Here is a 9,600-nt window from a genome sequence, read left to right as displayed (position 1 = left end):
GCTAAATTTGTTACAGATGTACCGGTTTGGGGTTTTTTGTGATATTAACTCAAGTGTAAAAGCCACCAAAAATTCTAAACTACAATTATTACGACATATTTACTCTAAACTTTTTTCAATGATATCAAAAATCGTTGCTCAAAATTTGGCACATTTGTTCATTATGAGAAGGGCAAAAGCCACTGAAAATCCTAAACTATGCTCACCGTGATACATTTACCATAAACTTTTTTAAGACATCAAAAATGGTGTGACATATACCCTCCGTCAAAATTCTGTCAATTCTGCCTATATGGACAACAGAAAGCAAGCAGTATTGGCATTAAACACACGTGGCTTAATTAAAATAAAAATATATATTGTTTTGGCTGAAAAAAATCATCTAGCGGACCCTGACGAAAGACAAATGTGTCACATAGATACAAGTTTGAGGTTTTTTATGTCACGAGAAAAAGTTTAGAGTAAATGTGTCACAGTAGGTATAGTTTCAGATTTTTGATGTCACAAAAAAAATGTTCAGGATAAATATGTCATTGTGGGCATAGTTTTGGAGTTTTTTCTCGCAAGATTTACTTAGCAAAAATTATAGTATTACATGCGACCAATTATGCTAGTGTTGAATTGTTTGCTACCATAAACATAACACAGACTTCGTGTACTTATAGCATTTTTTATCTTGGTTTGCGGATATTAGCTAGTGTAATTTGTTTTGCTAAGTAAATATTAACTAGCGTTGGGCTCCCTTTATTTGGTAGAAAATGAATTATTAGGAAAATATTTTTCTTAAAATGATCACTTGTGTCGATTACAAAAGTGGATGAATAAAAAATATTTTCATTGTCCACGATAATATTTAGACATAAATTATTGTCAATAATAAAAAAATTTCCATTGACTAATCATTTCAAAAGATACAAGCGATTATTTTCAGGAAAATATCTTCTAAATTATTCATTTTTCGTGAAACAAACGACGTCTTAAGATATTCATTTGGATGCATAATGATTATATTGTGGAGGTACACTATTTTTTGTTAAAGTTCCATGCTTATACTATTTTAAGAGTCTAAGAATAGTTATTGGTTATTATCAACAAACACGATTTATTTTTCATGTCGAGTCCACCCTTCTTAAGATAAACTTTGAACGTCCGAAGTACTCCATCATATTCATATATCAGATAAGACGCAAACCTAAATTTATACGAGTAATTCAAGTATAAAATTACATTTAATTGATAATCTTGGAAACGAACATGCATTGTCACTCTAATCAACAAATCCATTTCCATTCCGGGTTAATCACCAAAGACACTTTTTGCCTTTCGCTTTTGCCTCTTCCGGATGGTCGTTTTTTTACGGGTTTCCTCTTTTTTGGAAAACTCTGTTTGATCAATTTTAGCTTTTTACCTTGCGAATGTACACTGGCCAAAAAAGGAACACAACTCACGCGTGTACGCATCTTTGTAAGACCTTCACGAAAAATGAATGATTTAGAAAATATTTTTCTAAAAACAATTAAGGCTCCGCAAAGCATTCCGCCAAGGTCGCACAATCCCAAGCGAAAGCCAATGGACCAGTGGCAAGTTTCGCCATCACCACCCAAGCGAGATCCACCACTACTAGTCCACCACTCATCCACCTCCTTTTTTTTCTCAACTGGGTCTCATGACCCCGATAAAAGGTCTTGCCCAAGTTGCATGACCCTGACAAGATTTGTCTCGCCTAGGTCGGTTGACCTCGACAGATGGCTCACCTGGGGTCATATGGCCTTAGGGAGACCTCGTCGAAACATGGTAGTGGCAAGGACCATTGGGGGAAGTATCATAGTTTTTCAGGATAATGACACAATTCAATGCGATCCATGAATTTTTACTTTATTCAATATGATCCCTGAACTTTTGATATATGTTCAATGTAGTCCCTGAATTATATGAAAATGTTCAATGTAATCCTTCCATTAATTCAAGTTCATGGACTACATTAAATATTTTCATATAATTCGAGGACTAAATTGAATATATACAAAAAATTCATAGACAACATTGAACAAATAAAAAGTTGAGGGACCACATTACATATTGGGTCAAAATTCAATTATTTGTGTCACTTTCCCTAGAGTATTCATACCTTTATAATTGAGAGATCTAAGAGGAGACCCATAACTTGAGCCCACTGAAATTGTTGAGTTATGAGTCAACTAGGTCTCCGTTGCTTCTCTTAGCTCCAAACATCCCATGTGAGACTTCTTCCTTTCACCACCATTCAAATGTGCGCTCAACATTACCCTCTTCACATGCAAGTCTCTGTATATTATATGAAATCTGAAGCAGATGGGAGCAACATTAGAATTATATCCCCATCACATTTTTTTCCGTTTTGCTTATACTTTGATATCATTTTAGACTTATCGTTTCACTCAAAAACTGAGTTAGCATTGTATGTACAACTATTTACTTGACGATAATTATATGTCAATTGAATGAGTCAAATTACTTTGTCAACAATTGACGGTACATTTTTTTTACTAATTTTTCTTTACCGGTTTTTTTACTAATTAGCTAGAGACATTTTATAAAAGGATTGATACCACGAAAAATCCCAAATTGATACACCGATGACAAAATTACAAAAAACTAATTTTTTGACTATCAAAAACTCCAAACTGGTACACATGTGACAAATCTATCACAAACTAATTTTTGACCACCAAAAATCCCAAACAAGTACACTTGTAACAAATTTACCCTCCATTAAATTGGATTAATATAACGAAAAACCACAAAATAATAAATATGTGACAAACTGAGGGGTAAAATTCTAAATCTGTAACAAGTGTACTAATTTGAGATTTTTTGTGGTTAAAAAATTAATTTGGGGTAAATTTGTCATAAGTGTATTAATTTATGATTTTTTTGTGGTATTAACCCTTTATAAAATCACTGGTCAACGCTGGACGATCAAAAAGACTAACCGATCGTTCGAGGCCACGATCAACAATTTGCTTGTGTGCGGTCCTTGCGCTCGGGGGAAATTTTTTATGCTATAAAGAAAAAAAAAAACAGGACTAATCCCTCTTGCTGGTCAACGGCGGCTGAATCAGAGTCAAAAGGTGCATTTTATTTATTTACAGATTAATAATTCTTTGGGTGACAAAGTTGGTGTCTCCTTCTTATGGGAAAAAATTATTGAGAAACTTCTTTAAAAAATAAGGAAATGAAAAGCACAAAATTTACTTGAAGAACAAGATTTGGGGGTGGGTGGGAAATCGTCATCGCTGATGTTTGTGCAAATGCATGTGCATCATATGAATATGAGCTCTTCTATATATATATATATATATATATATATATATATATATATATATATGTGTGTGTGTGTGTGTACGCACTTATATATAACACATAACATATAAAATTTCGCATAGGGATACATATGACGTCTCGCATTGAAGTCCCTTTGTTTGCATTGGGTGGGGGATTCCTAAACTTCTTTTTTTATTTGACTTGCATCTTAAATCCCGTTTTAGGGAGACATGCTAGCGGCACCTTCATGAGCTAAAATACTCGTATGGACCTAGGTTCATGAATAATGTACAACGGCCATACATCTTTGTGGGATTTAATCAACGGTTGCGATTTACTTTGATCCATGTGGACCGGGTCTCCTCTGTAACCGTATTACTTGTATCGTCGATTTGATTGGCGATAACATCTTAATTTACTTATATCCTTGATTATGGAGTAAATTTTCAGATTAATATCACAAAAAAATCCCAAACTTATACATTTGTGATAAATTTACCAAAAACTAATTTTTTGACTACAAAAAACATCAAACTGATATATATGTGACAATTTTACCTTTCGTTAGTTTATTTTACAGTTAAATTTCTGAGTTGGATGACTCGTGGCAGTTGACGAATGTACCAATTTGAGGTTTACCCTCCGTTTGTCATAGGTGCACCGGTTTGTGATTTTTCATGGTATTAATCTGATTTAATAGTATTAATTTGGGGTTTTTAATGGTCAAAAAATTAATCTAGGGTAAATTTGTCACATGCAAACCAGTTCGGGATTTTTTGTGGTTAAAAAATTAGTTTGTGATAAATTTATCACATATGTACTAATTTGAAATTTTTTGCGGTATTAATCATAAATTTTATTATGTGACTTTTACATATCGTGCAAATTTTGCAAAAAAAAACCAATCTAACATAATATATTCCTAATAAAATAAATAAATCTTCCTATTTAATAAAGTCTTGTCTTGTCTCCTCAGCCACTATTCACAAGGCTAGCACGAGTAACTTAAGATTGACACAACTTTTTACCTATCTTGACGTGGGCTCATGAATCGAGCAAAATATATAAAATTTTGATGGCGACCGGAACCCATACAAACTACCGACATGCATATAATCACATGACACGTATCATCAACTTTCGCCATTCACGTCTAGCAAAATGTTGGGATTTGATAACTTTCGAAAAATGAAATGTCATTGTCATTAACGATTTATATTTGTAATCTTTAGAAAGTTATATGTATGCATTTCAGGATCATTCCATCTTTTCTTTCTCATCATCAAAGATGTTGTCTCCTATTGACTTCATGATATATCACTCGCGCGAAAAGAGACCGTTAGGTCTGACTCCTAGGGCTGACCGTCAGAAAGTTGTCGTATTCAATCACCATCCCAAGACAAACTCAAGAAATAAAATATTGACAAGTCTAATCAATCAAATGCGCTACTTGAGAACTTTTGGGAAGAGTTTCATATGTTGTGTATTACTCCAGCCAATGAAAGGATAGATTTATGACATGATGACTCACGAATTTTACCTTTTTTTTTTCTTTATCATAACTCATCTATCACATCCACTCTTTTCTTTAACTTTACATGTCGTTTTTTTGCAGTAATTTTGTCATGTTTTTTTTTTCTGAATTTTGTACTTATCAATACGCGAGTTCTCTTAATAGTTATTTTCATTATGAAAAGGGTATTTGTCTGCTGTTGGCAAATTGCGGATCAAGAATAGGGAAATGTTCGATCGAAGGATGCTAATTTAGCTCGCGCACCACCGTCCACTGCCGCGAGGCCGTGCTCCTTGCCCCCACCGCGATGCGTGTTGGAAGCTCAATAAGGATGATGGACCTAAGCCCAAGCCCCTCCTTCGCAGATTAGTCAAGATTTCTTGAGATCAAAGAAAGACTGAGGAAATGAAATCGGTAACTTTGGCTTGCAAGCCTAGTCCTTGACTACTTGAACAACCATTGCGGTGGTGGAGTTCTTGTAGTAAATAACTAATTGGCCCCTTTGTTTACAATTACTCAAAAGAAACAATGCCCCCACAAATAAAAAATATCATCTAAATTTTTAAAAAAACGAGAAAAACTCATATGTGAATTTAAGTGTCAACCGTTGTAGCTAATAATCCAATCTAGAGGGGGTGAATAGGTTGATTTATAAAAACTAAACAATTTTTATGGAATAAGACAAGTTAAGTTTGATATAAATCGAACTAATTTGATATATGTAGGATTATCAAGTGCAAGATGTTTCTATATAGGACAAGATACATAAAAAGATGGAAGACGATGCGCACAAACCTTATAATGGTTTGGCTTATGATGAAGCATACGTCCACTCTCCCAGATTAACAGCCACCAAAAAGTTGGAATCCATTAGTAATCTGTTGAATGGTTATAACTTAGCACATGATGATTATACTTGAAGTTGATAGCTCATGCTATCAATAATTCGGCACTGCTCACACACTTGTTGTGACATCTAGATTTTTCATAATAATATTTGTGTGACATTAGAAATTTTTGGTGTCCAATAATAATATTTAGGCTATAAAGTTAAGTATTATCTAGCCTAGAAATTAGGTGGACACGTAAAAATCTTAGTTGGATTGTTAATTTTACAAAGTACAGAAAACGCGAAGAATAATTTTTCCGCATCCCGAGTTCGAAAATAAATTGAGAAACGTTGACGTATACAATGATGATTAGAGTGATGTTAATTGTCAATGGGCATGGATATTTCGAAATTATATGATTATCGAGTTTGAATTTACTAAACCGAGATTTACTTAGCATTCGGTATAATTTTGGTAAATTCAAGTGTCATGAGTTACATTATTTATTTTTAATCCTAGTTAACCAATAATAATCACAATTTACTTACATCAATAGAGACCCACTTATTTGGCCATGGGAGAACTTCTCACAATATTATCTTTTAATCATTCTTAGTAAGCCCCTTGTTTTCCTTAGATAGCGTGAGAGCCACTTGTATTATCTTTGCGTGTCAAGACTCTTTTAATCTTGACACATAATACTCACATGCCCTTCTAAGGATATAGGCAAAGCCATATGTCTCTTCCAAGGTGAGACTCATGCTTACTTGACACCTAAAGACTAAGGCTCCGTTTGTTTCGTGGAAAATGTTAAATTTCTGAAAAACATTTTCCAGAAAGTCATTTTCTAGGAATATGACAATATTTTTCGGTGTTCGGCTAAAACGTGAAAAAGATCCGGAAAATATTTTCCATCATTTGATAAGGAAAATATTTTCCGGACTTCAACACCTGGGCATGCACTTGCCTTTAAGGCCACAAGGTAAACTTGCTTGGCTTCTCTATTCCTTCACCATCGCCAAACACTCATCCCTTCCTCTATGGATTTTTTACTTCTCTTACAAAGCAACAATCTTGAACAAATGATCTTGATAGGATAAGATTTCATACATAGGAAAGATATCATAACACTACCAATCTTACCAAAATGAGGTATTAGACATTCTTCAGAAGCCAAAAATTGATTAGCTAGACATCAGGAAGGGAGCAAGTTCACAACTTCAGATCCAACAAACAGCAAGGGATCACTTCAGAACAAAGGGAAAGCATTCTTTAAATTGAAATGCAGAGTCCACACTGAGATCACTCGTAACGGAAAGGCCAATACAGAACAACCTTACAACAACCTTAATCTCTCAGAGTACTAAGGGTGCATTTGGTTTAGCATTCCCAAAGGGCTTTCGAGGCCGAAAGCCCCTTGGGAATGCTGAACTGTATGGCAAACATTTTCAAAGGGCTTTCGGCCAAAAGCTAGCATTGGGAATGGTCAAAATTCAAAAGCTGGTCCGGACCAGCTTTGGGTTTTCACCATTTTGGCAAATATCGAAACTAATTTTTTTTGTTCCCAAACTACCATCACTTATTCTTTAATATTCCGATTTTGCCCCTCATTATTACTGTTCATCTTCTTTGCGTGAGGGCCGACAACACTAGATTGGGATGGCAAAGGGCCGGCGAAAGGTCGATAAGGCGCGACCCAGGCCGACGGCGCCTGAGCGATCGCGGCGACCTAGGCGATGATGGCCTGAGGTCGTGCGACCTAGGTGACCTTTGAACCTAAGTCGTGCGACTCCAGGCGACATCGCCTAAAGTTGCGCGACCCTCGCTGGGGGTCGCCTGACCTCAGGTAACGGTTGCCGACACTAGATCTAGCTCGATAGGGGTCGTCCGACCTCGGGCAACGGCCACCGGCACTAGATTTGGTTCGCCGGCGACTGTAGCTCTTCGCCGAAGCTTCTTTTTTAATTAAAAAAAAATCCCAAAGCCCTTTGCAAAAAAACCTTCACCAAACACTACTTGAATCAAATTAGCTTCACAAAGGAATTTTTACCAAATGCCATTTGCATTTCTCCAATGAGCTTTAATCTAAAGATATTTACATTCCCCCAAAGCCTCTTGGGAATGCTGGACCAAACGCATCCTAACACTAACAATATAAAAAGAAAGAATACATGAGTCTTTTGATAACAAAGCTTTATAAAATGTATCACTGTTCTCCTTTGGCTATAAATTTATCAATCCACACTTTCTTAAGAGTTGCACTCTTCACCATGAATGCTTTTCCAATTTTTTCATTCTCAACTAGATAGTCAAAATCCGATCCAAGGGAAACTTCATCATATCCATCCACCTTTATTACCTCGTTGTAGAGTTGAGAGTAATCGACGCCGCTTTGACCCAACAATTTAATAGCCGATGCTATCTCTCCAAGTTGTTTTAAAAGTGGAGCATACTTATCATCATTGTTGAAACATCTTCGTCTTTTGTGGGACCTCTTTTCCAAAGGCACAGTGGACGAAGATGTTTGTGATCCCTTCATCAACTCATCGAAGTCATCGCCTAAATCAATAGGTGAGGAGTCAACTTATGTCACATCAATATCTTCGAGTTGCTTAGCAAAGCTTCTAGTAGCCATATCTCTCCTGACCACCAAAGACATCTTATCATACATATCAATCATCTTATTTAGATACTTCTCATGAGAAGGAAGAACTTGTCAATTCAATGTAAATAATCCATAAAAAGTCAAACGAAACAATTTAGATCATCGTAATATACACAATATTCATTCAGTTATTATAAGTGGCATTGCATGAAGCTGCTGTAAATACCAACACTGCAACTTAATCTAAACTCTCATCAGTACTGGAGTTAAAAAGTTCAGCTGATAATTTTAGGATTTCCAGTAAAGAAAAGAAACCTCAACAGCTTTCCATCTCTATTCCATAAAAAGTAGGTAATATCATGTCGCCAGGAGATATTAATCATTACAGTGACAAAGCTAATTTGTTTGCAAAACTAGTTCAAACTAGAGGACTTCACCGAGAAATTGAAAGCACAGATGCGTTCATAAGCTAACACTCCTTGACAATTCAGAGACATCAATAGAGAAACCAAGATGCTGCCACTATAAAGGACATAAAGCACTTCCAGCTAAATCAGGAAATCAACACAATCCATAAGCAAAAACTAGCTCTACCTCAAATCCTAAACCTTACCGGCAGTAGTGTCCAAACACGTGAATTAGAGAGAATTTGAGCTATTTTGAATAGGCAAACAAAATAGAGATTCAGTTTGTCCCGCCACCAAGCTTCTTATGCCCCAATTATTCAAACAGATGAAAAGTCACGAGAAAAATTACCATCACATATTGATCAAATTCTTTTTCCCAGCTATGATCATCTTCAACTTGTCGTCACAATTGAATCCACTTTTGTCACGTACAATTTGAATTGTCTTCCAATTGTTTTTGATTGTCGTCAAATGGTTCTCAACATGTTCGGGCTCACAATGAACACTAAACCTCTCATTTATTGTATCGACAACTCGAGCAATTGAAGAGGGTTTGAATGCACTTGAAGGCTTGTTTCCTTTACTTGCTTCATCGGCAAGAATTTCAAGTAGAACACATTCCATAGGCTTAGACCATCTAAATTGCTTGATCTTCTCATCATTTGCCTTACTTTTACTCATCATGATAATTACGTAACAATTTTAAATAGCAAAATAAGAAAAAATACGATGAAGAGGGATGCATAGTAAATATTTAAAGATGATTAACATTAAAGGAATGGAAACCACATGTTCTAAATGAAACACTCAAAAGAAACAAAAGGAAAACTATTGGCTTCTTCTAATATTATGATAACTAATTCACATTGCATGCGTAATCCTATCCCTTTTCGATGCCCATATCTATTTTCCTCTCTTTGCGAAAGTTGGATTTTCTCTATG

Source organism: Syzygium oleosum, unplaced genomic scaffold, assembly GCF_021117445.2.
Source record: "Syzygium oleosum isolate NSW1041296 unplaced genomic scaffold, Sole_v2.1 Sole_v2.40, whole genome shotgun sequence".
NCBI classification, from domain to species: domain Eukaryota; kingdom Viridiplantae; phylum Streptophyta; class Magnoliopsida; order Myrtales; family Myrtaceae; genus Syzygium; species Syzygium oleosum.
This window is presented reverse-complemented; position numbering follows the sequence as displayed.